General features: G+C 33.4%; 1 pseudogene across 1 annotated transcript; it reads left to right on the plus strand.

Moving 5' to 3' along the window:
- The first annotated feature begins 7823 nt into the window (after positions 1-7823).
- Positions 7824-10121, plus strand: LOC143545579 (epoxide hydrolase 3-like; annotated as a pseudogene). Its single transcript, XR_013137454.1, has 3 exons — positions 7824-8286; positions 9026-9270; positions 9875-10121. The product of XR_013137454.1 is annotated as an epoxide hydrolase 3-like (transcript).
- Positions 10122-15826: the final 5705 nt, after the last annotated feature.

Raw genomic sequence — 15826 nt, forward strand, 5'->3', positions numbered from 1 at the left:
GCCTAGGCCCCAGGCGAGGCCTATGCGCCTTGAGTGCGCCTATCGCATTTAATAACTGTCGCCTATATAGGTAAATGATTAGGACTTGCTACTGCTAACCTCAAGACAATAATTTTAGTTCACGTGTAATATATTGGCAAATACAACTTTCAAAGTAAAATGCAAAAAAATATGGACCCAACTTGACCCATGGTCATTAATGTAAAGCCAGTTTTGACTAAAGAAATGAATACACAAAACATGCACGTTCTGCTGTCTTTTAACAAAATCAGTCTTTTTACAGTTCCTGGGTCGTGACAAAGATGATGGCGTCCATCGCAGTGTAGTGTCTGGTAAAAAGGTGAGTTTTGTCCATCATAAAGTTCCGGGCTATTAATATTTGAATTTGAAATGAGTGCTTCACATGCTTTTTTTATTTGTGTTTTAATTGATAGATTTTATTAAAAGTTGACAAGACAAAGGAGGATAAGAAGGCAGAAGATAACCGTAACCAGCTGTTAAAGTTTTTAAATGCTAGCTATGATTGATTTTGTGGTGAATCAATCTTGACTACTTGTATCCATGAAAGATTTTGACCGGCCCGCTTGGCATGCATTGTGGTTGGTTCCTATTCGGGTCGGTGAATCTGTATGTTTATCATTGGTTGTTTTGAAGATTTTATATTTTCATAGGATGGTTGATGTTTTTTGAGTTGGATTTTGGTGGTTATTTACTTGTAAACCGAGTTTGGAACACCAAGATTGAACCTGAATCCGGTTCAGATATTTTCTCTGTTACTTGTTTGTTTGAGGCGTTTTGATGTTTTAAAATCACAAGCTGGCTCCAGAATGTCAATTGGAATAGGTTACAGCTTGTGCAAGATTTCATTTTGTTATTAAGTCACAGGTTTTCATATTAGATTTGTGTTAGTAATGATACCGGCCGGCTTACTGAGTTTGTTATGTAAGAATGAAACTCAAAGGAATTGATGCGGGGCCGCACTTCACTTTGATTTAGACTAATTAGTTAGCATGTGACAAAATCAACTGGATACACAGGTTTCACAGTACCCCCTACCTTCTCTATTGGTTCAACCAAGTTGTGACCCCACCTACCCGTGTTGTACACAACGGTGGGAGAGGCTTTTGTTAACTAAAAGACTTCGTAACATTGAAACACTTGTTAAGTTAATGAAAGTAACTTTAGAGTTAAAAGAAAAACTTTGTTTTTGTTAATTTTCAAATCAGTAGTTCGGTTGTGGAGAAGTTACGCTCTTGGTCACAACCCTTTTATAACTATTGTTAGTAAATGGTATCAAGGTGTTAAAACGATGATTTTTTTAAGTAGTGAGGATTCAAGTCACATTATAAGCACGGTGCATAACAAATGTACAAGCATGATGTGAGTTTAAGATTAAAAGAAAATGAAACTAAAATAAGATGTTCAGTTATTCACTTATTTGTACGTAACGGTGGGAAAGGGTTTGAAGTCAAAACGCCCCCATAATGTCTTTGGGGTCGGTGTAATGATGGTTGCTGATTGTGTAGGTATTATTTATCAAATCTACCTGCAGTTTCATGGTTAATATTTTAGTTTGTGCTTTATTTTATGGGAAAAGTAAAAATGCAAAGGGAGACAAAATAAGAAGCGTGAGAAAGATCCGTGGTCATAAAAAAAACTCTAAAAAAGTATTCAAAAAATAAAAATCATAACTAATACAAATAAATAACAAAAAATAAAAACAAAACTAAAATGTTTCTCGAGTCATTCCCGTTCCAAAAAAAAACGACGAAAAGACACAATGACGAAAATAAACAAAAAAACGCAATTATAAATAAAAAAAACACAATAGGTCGTAAAATATAACACAATGACGAACAAAATATAATACAATATTGAGTAATATAACACAATATTAAGAAAAAAAGACACATTGCCAAAGAAAAAAAATACACAATTAATAATGAAAATAAACAAAAAAAATACAATAATAAATACAAAGACACAACGATTTTTTTCTTCAACATTATTATTATTATTATTTTCTGAGAACGAGAAAGACGGTGCAAACATTTTTATGTTTTTACTTTTTTTGTTTTTTTAATAAATTTTTACTTATGATTTTTTTATTAATTTTTCATTACTTTTTAACAACTTTTTTATCTAGCTACAAATCTTACTCATTCTTCCCATAATTACCACTTTTTATAAAATAAACACACTGTGCTTTAACAAGAGTTTCTAACTGTCACACCCCAACCGACGGCGGAATACGTCAAGGTGAGACGGTGATTGTTCATAGCACATGATACTACGTGTTACAATAGTCGTTAAATTTAATTTAATATCAAGCAATGCAGAGATACAATGAATTGTTTTATAGTCATCTAGGTCCAATCATGCAATCCTATATCTTGCATCAAGTAATCTTCAACAAACAAATTTCCAATACCTGAAAAACATGCGAGAGTGTCAACTAAAAATAGTTGGTGAGAACATAGGTTTTAATAAAATAAATTTTAAGTTGAAAGCAATCCATATGTGTTAAGTTACTTTGTATACTTTGTGATTACAACCAAACCTTTGACACGTTTAGCGAGTCGTCTAATCCACGATTAGACTATTATGTTTAATGTTTAACGATCGTCGGATTCTGAACACACAAGCCTCTACCTAAGGCCTGCGTGGGCGGGTCGGGCCAATAAATCTATCATCATACTACCACGGGCTTTAACAAGTTAATGGTTGTACATGCGATTAAGTATACACTTGTAATAATCACACAATGAATATCATGAATAAAGCTTGAATCAAATAACATGTAAAACAAATTGATTATGCATGTTTCCACCCCGAAGTATAAAACGTTTAAAAGCATGTAAAAGGGGCTATGAACTCACCTTCGTTGATGAATTGAGACTTGTAACGCTTTTGTTTAGAGCCCTAATGATCAAGAAAGTTGTTAGAATGTGACCCTATTTCGGTGGAATAGAATCTCCAACCTCAGGTTCCCAGGAAAAGGTAAGTGGGCCCATTCACGCCCGGACACGCCACTTGGTTTTTCCTTAGGCCGTAGCCTTGGTGACAGAACCCTTGGTTGGATATCTATAGACTTGGTGTTTGTTTGGAAGTACAATTGGATTTTAGGGTTTCAAGTGATACTTTATGGTTTAGGGTTTTAGATTATCTTTTCTAGAAAAGAATAGGTTGTTTACTGTTCAAGACACGAATTTTTAAAAATAGTAAACCTTTGAGTTAGATTACGAACATTTTATATCTTGTAACCGTATGAGTTTTTTAACATGTATATTTTTTATAAGATTTAAGTGTTTATAAAAAAATATAAAATTCATAGACTACCGAGGGGTTTGATTCTGAGTCAGTTTAGTAGAAAAATAACTAAAAATCGATACTTTAACAAATTGAGGAGATTCTAGTTGGATAATTTTATAATTAGAAGGTCTACAATATATCCAAAAATTGGGTCATAATTCGTAAACATGAGTGAGTTATGACATTCGTTTTGAGGCTAAAGTTATCTGTTAGGATTTTCAGCAAGACCCTTTGTTAAAGAAAAATAATAAAACGTTTTTAAAGTTTATAAAATTTTACACCAAAAATTACAGAGATACTAGACACATAAAGAACCAATTTAGGCTTTTGAAATTCATGATTTGGATATATTTTGATCGAGATCTAAGCGTTGAAATAAAAGGTTTTTCTGCAGAATGAAAGAACAAAACATTATACAGAAATTAGAACTTACTAGGAAGGAAACGAGTTGTGAATCTTTGAGAGGATGATGATCACGAATTTTCAACCTTGGGGCTTTGGAATATGCAGGTTTGGAATGAATTTTAGGGGTGCTAGAGAGTTCTATTTATAGGGGTGTTTAGAGAAGAGATTATGATGAATTAGAGATAGAATTTGACTAGGACTTGAATTCAAATTTGGATAAGGCTAATCTTGGAGATCAAGAATAGAATATTCTAGAAGGTTATTCTTAATTTGAATTTAAGGATATAAATAAAATTACTTTAGGATAAAATTGACAATGACAAATATTAAATCTAGGCATTCCTGGTTAAACGTGTCACGTTAACGATTAATCATGTATAACTAAATGTACATAGAAACATGTAATTGTGTATATGAAAATAATATTAATAACCAGAAATAAATAATATATGATTCCATAATAATATAGATGGTGAACTAATACATGGACCTTATTAAATACGAGTATAAAAGACTAGTGATTTCATACATGAAAATGCATAGGTGTTACACTAACTTTCCATCACCATATTTCACTTTTATTCTCTTTTTAGGTTTTCAATTCCTTAGGCGTTAAAAGGGTTCGTTTCTAACTTTCTATCACCATATTTCACTTTCTTTTGACTTTAGGTTTTCATTTCCACAGGCTTTATTTATTTTCGAACGACCGACTAAGTAAAGCCGGATACTTCGTACGCAGCCCCCATTGGTTAAAGGTAGCCCGAGCCGGCCACTAGTCCGGACGGACGGAGCCCCTAGCGGTCCACCTATTGAGGGATTACCCGGATAAAACCCGACCCCCACGCCCGCCAAACGGCACGACAGCGAGAAGCCGGTAAAACCGGGTGAGATCAGAACTCGAACCCTGGCAAGCCAGAGTCATCCCTCATATCTTCCATATAAATTGGCGATAGTGATGTTTGAACTTTGAATCCCCCTACCTCTTACTAGTAAAGTAAGTGCTCTACCATTGAGCCACATCTCATTTCCACATGCTTTATTGATTTGCACTCTTGTACAACATCTCATTATTTACATTTTCTTCTCTTGAACCTTAGTTTCATAGAGAATCAATTATTTTTATTTTCCTTTCAAAAATACAATATGGTTTAGTTTAAATGACTCTATCTTAGTAAGTTTTATTATTTTCACATAGTTGTTTTTTTAAGATGATGCTTTACGTTTTGGTATAAATATATTGTGTTAATGGCCACAAAATTTCATATTATTCATTTATGACCACTCAACTTCAAAAATCGATATTTCATTTATATTAGCTTTATTTTGAAAGTTGTTTGATTTGTTGTGATACTCTCACTAAGTAGAACACTGGAAATAATTTATTATAGGAAAATTGGTTTTTAATGGCTCCAACTATTCCATTTTGTCGACGCTGGTCCCAACTATCATTTTGGCTGGCAACAGTCCCAACTTTCACATACGTTTCTTCCACCAATCCGCGACGAACGGAGTACTAACTCCGTTATGTCAATGCTAACGTGTCCATCCTACTTATCAAAAACATATGACATGGCAGATATTAGTTTTATATAACAATTTTACATTCATAATCAAAATCCCCAATTCTCTCCTCCACCAACTCCGGCGACGGTTCTTTTCCGGCTACCAGAGAAAGAAATCGCTTGCCATCCTCCAAGATCTGAATTCTTCACCACCAACGCGTCAAACCCCCCAATTTATCATATATGAATCAGGTTCCTAAATCGTAACACGGGGGGTGGGTCGCCAGAAAAACGGGACAAGGCGATTGGATACGAACTGAGATGAATAACGAATATGGGGAAGACGGCTCGAGCAGATTCAAAACTCTGCAAGCATGATGGTGGTGATGCACAAAGATGATGGTGGCCGGCCGCCCGGCCGGAGATGAAGGCTGACACACGAATTAACAGACCATTTTATTTAGGGTAAACCGACGGTCCTTTATTCACGGTGGTCTGACTATGAATTTGTCAGACCATCATCATCATAATGAAAATAAAATGGCCGGAAATGGTATGAGATGATGATGGATACGGTGGCCATAAATGATGAACGTGACGGTGGCCGATGCGGCGTTGGGCGGTGGTGGTGGGGGGTGGCAGGAGTGGCGGTGGGACGGTGGTGTGGGGAGGTGGGTTTGAGTTTAATGGCGGCGATGGGTGAGAGGTCGGAGTCCGGTAGGGGTTTCTGATTCTCCGGTTCCACGGTGGCTGCCACGTAACGTTTTTTTTGACAACTCACATGGACACATCAGCAAAAACATAACGAAGTTAATACTCCGTCAGTCGCGGACAGGTGGAAGAAACGAATGTTAAAGTTGGGACATTTGCCAGCCAAAATAAAAGTTGAGACCAGTGCCAACAAAAATGAAATAGTTGGGACCAATAAAAACCAATTTTTCTTTATTATATAATTAATGTAAATATAGTTATTAATTTCCAAAAAAAAAAGTGAATTTATTCTAACTATTAAAATTTTCCAACAGATGATTATTATTATTATTATCACTTTTCATCGTAACCCATTTAATACATAAAACGTAAATGATTTGTCATTCGGTCTGTCTTTATTAGGCCACCATTTTCTTAAACCCTCAAATATAAATATAAACTAGTTTTAGAGTCCGTGTCACACACGGTATAATTCAAATTATAAAATTATAAGTAAAAAAAACAATTACATATCGTATATGAAAAAATGTATTACATCTATGCTTGTATCTATATAATGTGTACATAAATTGATTTTATTTATATATATCACAAAATGATTTTTTTTAAATGAAAATGTCCGTGCAAAAACGTACCCGGGAATACTTTCTTTCTATTGAAAAATTCATTCTCGGTGCCATATATGTATAATTGAAAGACTTTTGGTTATGAATCAATTTCGGAAATAAAGCTTCCCATACGATAATAGTTCTAACCACTCAGCCAAAATACAAAAGGAGCGTTACCTTTATAGATATATTTATCAATTTATCACCCATCAAAGGAAAGTAGAATATTAAATTGTAACAATAGATGCTCTTCAAGAGATATGTTTTTCTGAGCTACACCATGAAAAAGTTTTTGATAAGTTTCAGAGGACTTTTCGACTTTGCCATAATGACAACATAAAAAATAACATGTTAACCCATTCAAATTTGTGAATATTCATTTGAGCATAGTTTTGCATAACATGCTTCCCATGCAACGTTCTGATCACCATTGAAGGAAAAATTAATATTGACAAAAATATTTCAAATTTGATAAAAGTTAGAAGCATTGATAGGCATGGGGGTGACACGTCGAAAGTGTTCGCAATATTTTCTTATATTTTAATAGTTGGGGAAAAATAGTCAGTTTGTCAAATCCCGAACCTTTTGACTATTTCAAAAAATGCCCTTAAAAATAAATTTGAAACCCGAATCACGTTTAAACTTCTAACTTTCATAATTTTAACATTTTAAAGTCAACACTTTGAATCCATAACAAATTTAATGATAAATCTATTTTGCATTCTCAAACTTTTAAAAATACTCAAAATTTTTATTTTTGAGCCGTTACAAATTTTAACCTAAATGCAGTTAACTTGTACCAAATAATCTATTTACCAACTTTTGACCCATAAAATCAAATTTAAGTTCCACAAAAAACCCGAAACAATTTTCATTTGAGAAATATGATTTGTTGTTGATTTTTGAAATTCATCAAGTATTTTGAAATATATAGTAAAATAATATGTTAATATTTATATTTATAAAAACATATAGATATTATAAAAATATAGTGTAAAAGGAAAGTGAATTATTATTGATTTATTACATATATTAGGGTATATTATTTTTTAAATGAAAAAAATTGTGAGAATTAACTAAAACATAGTGTTCACGTTTATTTTACTTTATTAGAATATACAGGTAGATATAAATATAAATATAATGTTAGGGATTTCGTTGTCTAAAGTCTAAACCGTCAAACGGAATCGTTTTCCTATACAGATTCGAATTTCCTAAATAAAAAAAGAAAGCAAACTTAATAATTCACTAGTCTCCATTATTACAACCTCTTCTTACTTGTGCCATGGAAGAACCCATCGAGAACAGGACCCTTAGAGTCAACGGAATCAACATGCATGTCGCCGAAAAGGGCGTCGGTCCTATCATCCTCTTCCTTCACGGCTTCCCCGAGCTCTGGTATGCATGGCGCCACCAGGTCCATGCCTTGGCGGCCCTGCCGCTGCGTTGCCCCAGACCTCCGCGGCTATGGAGACACGGATGCTCCACCGTCCGCAACGAGCTACACGTGTCTCCATGTCGTGGGGGACCTGGTGGCGCTCATAGACTCGATGGGCGGTGAGCCTGTGTACCTGGTGACACATGACATGGGTGCCATTATAGGATGGTATTTGTGCATGTTTAGGCCCGAAAAAGTGAAGGCTTATGCGTGCATGTCGGTTCCGTACCGGCCAAGGCATCCGAAGATGAAGCCGGTTGAAACATTGAAAATGGTTTTTGGTGATGATTACTATATTTGCAGGTTTCAGGTATTATACTCTTGTCTCTTTAGTTGTCCTAGGAAAGTTTCATGTTTTTATGCTATATATTTTAAGCTTCTTTTAGCAACCGTAATTACTAGGTTTCGTGCTGTTAATTTCTTGCTATTTTAGTTAATTATTATTTTATTTTCTTTTTATTTTTTACAATTTGTTACTCTTGGTCACAACACCCTTATATTTTATATAACTATTGTTAGTAAATGGTATCAATTCAGGTGTTAAAACAATATCACTTTCAAGTCACATTTTAAGCACGGTGCATAACGAGTAAACATGCATGATGTGAGTTTAAGATTAAGATTAGAAGAAAATATAAACTAAATACAGCTGTCCAGTTATTCATAGCACCTGACATATTTATTGTTGTGTGAAACTAAATGAAACTGGTTTTATGTCATAAAAAATTAAAGGCCAACCAGACTGTGTTACTGGTATGAAAACATTAGAGCATCCTATATATATATGATTTGTGTGTAGTGGTTGTGTTGGGGCTACTACAAACCCAACTTTCAAACGTTTGAGAATACAAACAAAAACCTTCACAAACGTTTGTCTCCACTCGTATACTTTGTTTGCACCATTCCATGTCAACAAAAACCTCCACAAACACACCGGTGGAGATGCTCTTATAAACCACATGAGAGTGACTTTATTGTAGCATGGGCCATCATACATATATTATCCATTCTTTTAACATGTTTAATTATATTATTTTTTAAACTCTTAGGAACCTGGAGTGATAGAAGATGAGATAAAAAGCTATGAAACATCACAAGTGATAAAGAAAATTCTAACAGATAGGACACGAGGACCACCTTGTTTGCCTAAATCGGATCCCTTCGGGTTAAAGGCTTCGAATGGGTCGCTTCCATTGCCTCCTTGGCTTTCTGAAGATGATATTAAGTATAATGTTGACAAGTTTGACCGAACGGGCTTCACCGGAGGCCTAAACTATTATCGAGCTTTTGATTTGTTAGTTTTCCCAACCAACTTATCATTTTGTCAAATGGTTGACTTGGTGATCATGATCATAATTGAATAAAGTATAAGGTTATATGATTGGGTTAAGTAGATCTTGAATGTGACATAGGGTTAGCCCCATCACATTCGCTCTAATTAATGTGGTTGTTTTTGCCTAATTATTGGCCATAACTTTATGGCTGGCTTGCAACCTTCCGGCCAATAGTACGTAGCTCAAAGTTAAATAAAGTTAGGACGGTCTCCAGTTTCCAAATCCACCAAATTCTGAACAAAAAATGATAAAAGATTATACCTAGGTATTTTATGCTATGTGTTGAAATTGCCACGTTAGGTTTATGGTCTATATCACATACACGCACACATAGATGATGTAGGAATCATAGTATCAAAAGAAACATTAATGTTGATGCAAGAAAAAACTCTCTGATATAAGCTAAATCTTCAAAGAAATCTTTATCCAACTATTTATGTCTTTCGGTTCGTATCTGTTGTGTCAATTGATGTTCACACACACACACACACATATATATATATACATACACACACACACATATATATATTGATTGCGCTAACTGTTTTTTGTCTATGGACTTAGGAACTGGGAGCTTACAGCTGCATGGACCGAAGCGCAAATAAAAGTACGCGTGCTATATGTTGTGGGGGATGAGGACATGGTGTATACAACACCAGGGATTAAAGAGTATGTGCATAATGGTGGATTCAAGAAAGATGTGCCATTGCTTCAACAAGTTGTGGTTATGAAAGGTGTTGGTCACTTTCTACATCAGGAAAAACCTTAAGAATCCACCGCTATCATTCATGATTTCATCAAAAAGTATTAATTACTGGCCACCAAGTTATTGTTACTACTTTTATGTATATGTAATGGATGCAAATGAAGTTGATGGCTTTCTTTAACTTAATTAAGTTTAAGTTTATAATGTTTTATATAAGGCCTCAAAAGGGTATTTTTGGATGAACCTACTTATATTTGCTTGAAATTTGTAATGAAGGGTTCAAATGGGTAGTATTAGGTTTTAATGTGTTGTAACGAGTATGCATGGTTTATAATTATATATGTGTTTTTTAATAGAGAGAACTCTGATTTTAATCTCTTTGGTTTCTTGATTTTAACTGTTTTGGTTCGATTAATAAATCCTAACAATCTGTCAATTCATAATTATTTTTAAATCCTCTTTTTATCCTCTTTTCTTTCAACTTGATAAAAACTATAATAATTGTTAATTAATATTATGATGTTATGTATTATGTTAGCACATAGCAAACGAAAACTTTTTTGTTATATATTTGAGTAAAGTGTCATTTTCGTTCTTGTGGTTTGGCAAATAATACAAATTTAGTCCAAAAAGTTTATTTTTTGCATATGGACCCTTTACGTTTCTCAATTCTTGCCAATTACATCCAAAATAACTAACCTCGTTAAATTTAATCGTTAAGTTAGGGGCAGACATGTCTTTTCACTATTTCTTTATTATATGAGTAAAATGCCAAAATCGTCCCTGAGGTTTGGTTATATTTGCGTATTTCGTTCAAAAATATTTTTTTTCCCAAGTAGACCCTCGATTTTTCCCAACCGTTGCCAATTTCGTACAAATTGTTAACTCGGTCTAAATTCAACGTTAACTTATGGGTGTTACTGTCATTTTACATGTTTGTTTACATTATTGTTATTATGTGTTTGTTTGATGACATATATTAGGGATGAGCTCGGTACCGACCGGTAACAGTACCCAAAATTCCGATCCCGAAAATCACAAATGTTTGGTACTGTTACCGGTACCGAAATGTTCAGTTCGGTACCGGGACAGTACCGGTATTTGAGGTTGAATTCGGGAAATACCGGTACCGTACTGTACCGGTCCTGAAAACTCAAAACCTTGGTACCGATTTCAGTACCGGTACCGATTTTGTTCATCCCTAACATATATAACATTTCACGATTCCCATGTTTGAATCCAATATATTATCCGTTTGATTATTCTTCTTTATTTTTAGTCATATAAGGGGTTTAGCTCAGCGTAATAATATTAACAATGTAAACAAATATGTAAAATGACAGTAACACCCCTGAGTTAACGTTAAATGGCACTTTACTCGAAAAAAAATATTTTTGGACGAAATTCTCAAATATAACCAAACCTCAGAGACGATTTTTGCACTTTACTCATATAATAAAGAAACAGTGAAAAGACATGTCTACCCCTGATTTAACAATTAAATTTAACGAGGTTAGTGATTTGGGTGTAATTGGCAAGAATTGAGAAATGTGGAGGGTCCGTATGCAAAAAATAAACTTTTTGGACTAAATCCGCATTATTTGCCAAACCACAAGGACGAAAATGGCACTTTACTCTATATATTTTGTTAATGATTGTTATATATTATGTTAATATTGTAATAATTCTTAACATATAGAAAACGAGTCGAGCTCAAGACGAACTAGAGCTTGAAAAACTACTCACAAGCCGAGCTCGAGCCCTGTCCAAGTTAGATGAGCTGAGCTCGGGCTCGGGCTTGGCTTGCTTATGCAGGTCTCTTATATTTGTATAATGCACTGTAGAGCGTAAACGAGCCGAGGCTCGTTTGTAACATTCGTTGCTTTTCAAACCTGAACCCATTTCGAATTTTTGGTTTTTGTTTATAATTATATATATATATTTATATATATAATTAAATTTTGTTACATATGATTATGTGACATTCGTTATTGCTTTGCATTCGTTAAATCCACTTGTCATGTCGTTTCGATATTGTTTTGTTATACGTTCATCTTTAATATAATGATCATGATAATTCGATTATCATTCGCTCATTTTCTTTTCATTTTTTTCAAATCACTAAACACCGAGGTTTAAAGTTATTTAAGTTAATTGATTCGCAAACTATCTGGTATAAGATGAAAATAATCCAAATACATTAATTTTTAACTAGTTTATATGACATTTGAAAGTTTAAGGTGTAATATGTAAATATAATATAAATTATATTTTAATATATATTAAAAGTACAAGGGCATAGTTGTAAATTTAATTCAAATTACAATATAATAATCCCAACCCATCAGCCCCTCTTCTACTCTTCCCGCTTTTCCGACCCCAACTCCGGCGACAGATAATATTTTCCGGCGAACTCAAAACGTAACCAAAACGTGTGCATTAAATCGATTAAAAGCTTGTAGCATCTTGCTCCACTAACTGTAATCTTTAAACATTGTTTATAACTCGTAACAACATCACATTATGGCCAATTAAACCTCGGAACGGCCAGATCTTTTTCAAAATGCAATTAAGAATAATAATCATCACATGCTCCAATTAGTTATATGAATAGACTCCCAGGCACTAACTAAACTTGTCCCATTCTTCTACTCTATCTGAAATACCCTCTGGAACTTCGAGTTGGTCGCCAAAGTTTATTTTCTAGCCAAACCTCGTTCACCGTCAAAACGTTACATTAACAGGTAACATATACATGCATTTGATTCGTCTTGAGCCGCAGAACAAAAACCCTCAACTAATTCAAGCAAACATGGAACCAAATGAACGAATCAGAAACTAAGGGTTGGGATTTAATTAATGATAATATTGCCACTTAATAGTGTCACATGTGTTTTGAGCAATCTTTACGTCACACTCGGGCGTTTTTACTTAAGCCGGGGTGTTACATTGTTTAATTTACACAGGGCACAAGCTCATCTCGTTTCGATATCTATTTCTAAAGCTCGAGCTTGGCTCGTCTGTAGCTTTTCAAGCTCGACTTAGGCTCGGCTTGTTTACCATTTGGAAAAAAATATTATAATATTAACATAATATATAACAATCGTTAACATATACATAAATTATTAACACAATATATAACAATTATAATAATAATAATAATTATTTACTATTTGTTAACATAATATATAATATTATATTATTAATTAACAGTTTTTATCTAGTTGTAAGGAAAAATAGATAAAAAAGGAATTTTAAAAAAATTATGAATTGACAAAAATACCCCTAATCTAGATAGGTCTTATCAGAGAAGTATGATTTCATTAACCAATTAGACGGAAACTGTTACAATATGAAAGTTTAATAATGACTCAAATTGTTAAAGGTTTGTTGATCCAATCAAAACATTTTAAACAACAAACTAAAGGGATCAAAATAAGAGTTTCTCTTTTTTATATCAAGTAATATTTAGTTGTAATACGTTATAATAGATATTAATGGGTCATATTAAGTGCAGTGACTTATATTAGGATCTGATTTATTGTAACGTCTCCAAAGAGGCATGGGCTGCTAAATTACACGCTTGCTTACATCTCCATCTATCTATTTATCTATCTAAATTTTTACCAAAAAACTTTATGTGTTAAGTATTTTCAACCCATCCCGTAAAATTATATGAGGGGTGTTTGCAAATTATATGGTAGAATTTTGAGTGATTGTGTGTGTAAATTATATGGTGGAGAGAGAAAATGTATTGATTTTTTGTAAATTTGGGAAAACTTTGTTTGTCCCTACTTTTTTTTTAATATTTGTCGAATTGGTTGTGAGTAGAGGAGAGAAAACTGTGATAATAAATGTATAAAAAATATTATTTAATTGAACAGCATAGATAAATATAGTATTTTTTAGTATAATTATAGAGATTGGGATATGGAACGGGTTGGGAATTCTCTTACTCTCTGGTTGTTTTACACCACCTCTCAAGCCATCAAATTGCTTGATTTGTGATTTGAGGTTTCTTATGCGTTTAAGCCGAATTCACGAGTATGTGCCTCATCAAACCCGAAGAGCCCGTAAATGAGTACCTTATAGCATCTCATTATTTGTGAAACCCTTTCATAATCAAACAATAATTTTTGTGGGTCATAGGTGTCACAAAACTCAGATAGCTCTTAAACAGTTTATAGCATCTCATTTGTTTGTGAAATAACCCTTAATCATCAAATAATAATTTTCGCGGGTCATGGGTTTCACCAAACCCGGATAGCCCTTAAACGGGCTATATCATCTCATTAGTTTTGAAACCTTTTTATCATTAAACCCTAATTTAATTTCTCTCCTCTACATATTTTCCGTCGATGGTCTATCATAACTTCCGATTACCACCCACTATTGTCAACCTCCCCTCTCATGTATCAACCACCATCGTCACCTACATCAACCGCCTGTTCTTCATAAGTCTAATATCCCTGTTCATGTTTGTCTGTTTAAAAAAATCAACATGTTTGTGCTCGTTTGTTAAAAATCTAAAAAACCTACACATCTCAATTGAAAGAGCCCAAATGTTAAAAAATATAACGAACGATGCGTATCAAAACAAAGCAAAACTACATTAAAAGAATAAAATTTATCGCTACAAAATATAAAATAACAAAACGGTTAAAAACAAAAACTTAAATAAACCCAGTAACACAGGGGACTCAAACAAGTATTATATATTTGGTAATATAGATATAACTATAAATTTACACTGCATTCTCGGATTTAAAATATAAGGAAAAGAAATGATAAGATTGGATAGGGGAAGAAAAGAAAAGAAATTATTTATTTAAAAGATATTCTCGAGCTAAAAGAAAAGAAAAGGAAAGAAAAGAAAAGAAAAGAAAGCGTTAATTACATTATTGAGTTAGATAGAAAGAAAAAAATAGGAAAAAAATTGTAACTTTACAATCATGTCTTCATTATTGAGTTAGATAAGAAGAAAAATATATGGTAATTAGTAATATTGTACATGGCTATAAACTTTCCTTCAGAATCATGCCATATTTGACTAGAAAGTTTTAGAGGAAAAAAAAGCCTAATTTTTCTTTCCATTCTCTTTCTTTTCTTTTAATAAAAAAACTTAAGAACGAAAAAAGAGTTATAACTATTCAATGAAAGAGTATCGTAATTGAAACACGCAAAAGAAGAAAAAATAGCGGGAAAATAAAGTGAACAAGCAGAGAAAGAGGCATACTTTGGTTAAGGTGGACAATATGGAGCGGGACGCTTAATCCCGGCGAGACACCGCCCCACCTCCTCAAGACCGCCCAAAAAACTCCCGCCCTATGACTTTTCCCCAACTAGGCAACTATCCCTTGCCTCCAATGATCATTAGACCATTTGAACATTCGAATATATTCGTTACATTGAAAGAATTATTATATAAATCAATTGAAACCTTATATACGTCAACTCAAACCTTCAATTTTTTCATACAAATTGTAACAACCCGTTAAAAAAAGGAAACACGAGATGTACAACACATTGCATCATTATTACATTCTTGTTTATGAGAATACTAAAATGCATTCATCACACAAATATTTCAACAAGCGTTATGCTGTGTTTTTAGTACATGTTTAAGGATTAAAAAAAACATGAAAACAAAAGATAATCTAGAAATCTTCTCAATTACTTCTACCTTGCAATGTCCTTAGCTTAATTGGTTCCAAAAAACATGCTTAAAAAACGTAAACTAAAAATAGGTTATGAGCTCACAATTTTATAATGCAAGTAAATGATGAGATTAATTCAAAATATTATGGTAA

This window comes from Bidens hawaiensis, unplaced genomic scaffold (assembly GCF_021521415.1).
Source record: "Bidens hawaiensis isolate Kalapana, Puna unplaced genomic scaffold, B.hawaiensis_p1.1 tig00013983_1, whole genome shotgun sequence".
NCBI lineage: Eukaryota > Viridiplantae > Streptophyta > Magnoliopsida > Asterales > Asteraceae > Bidens > Bidens hawaiensis.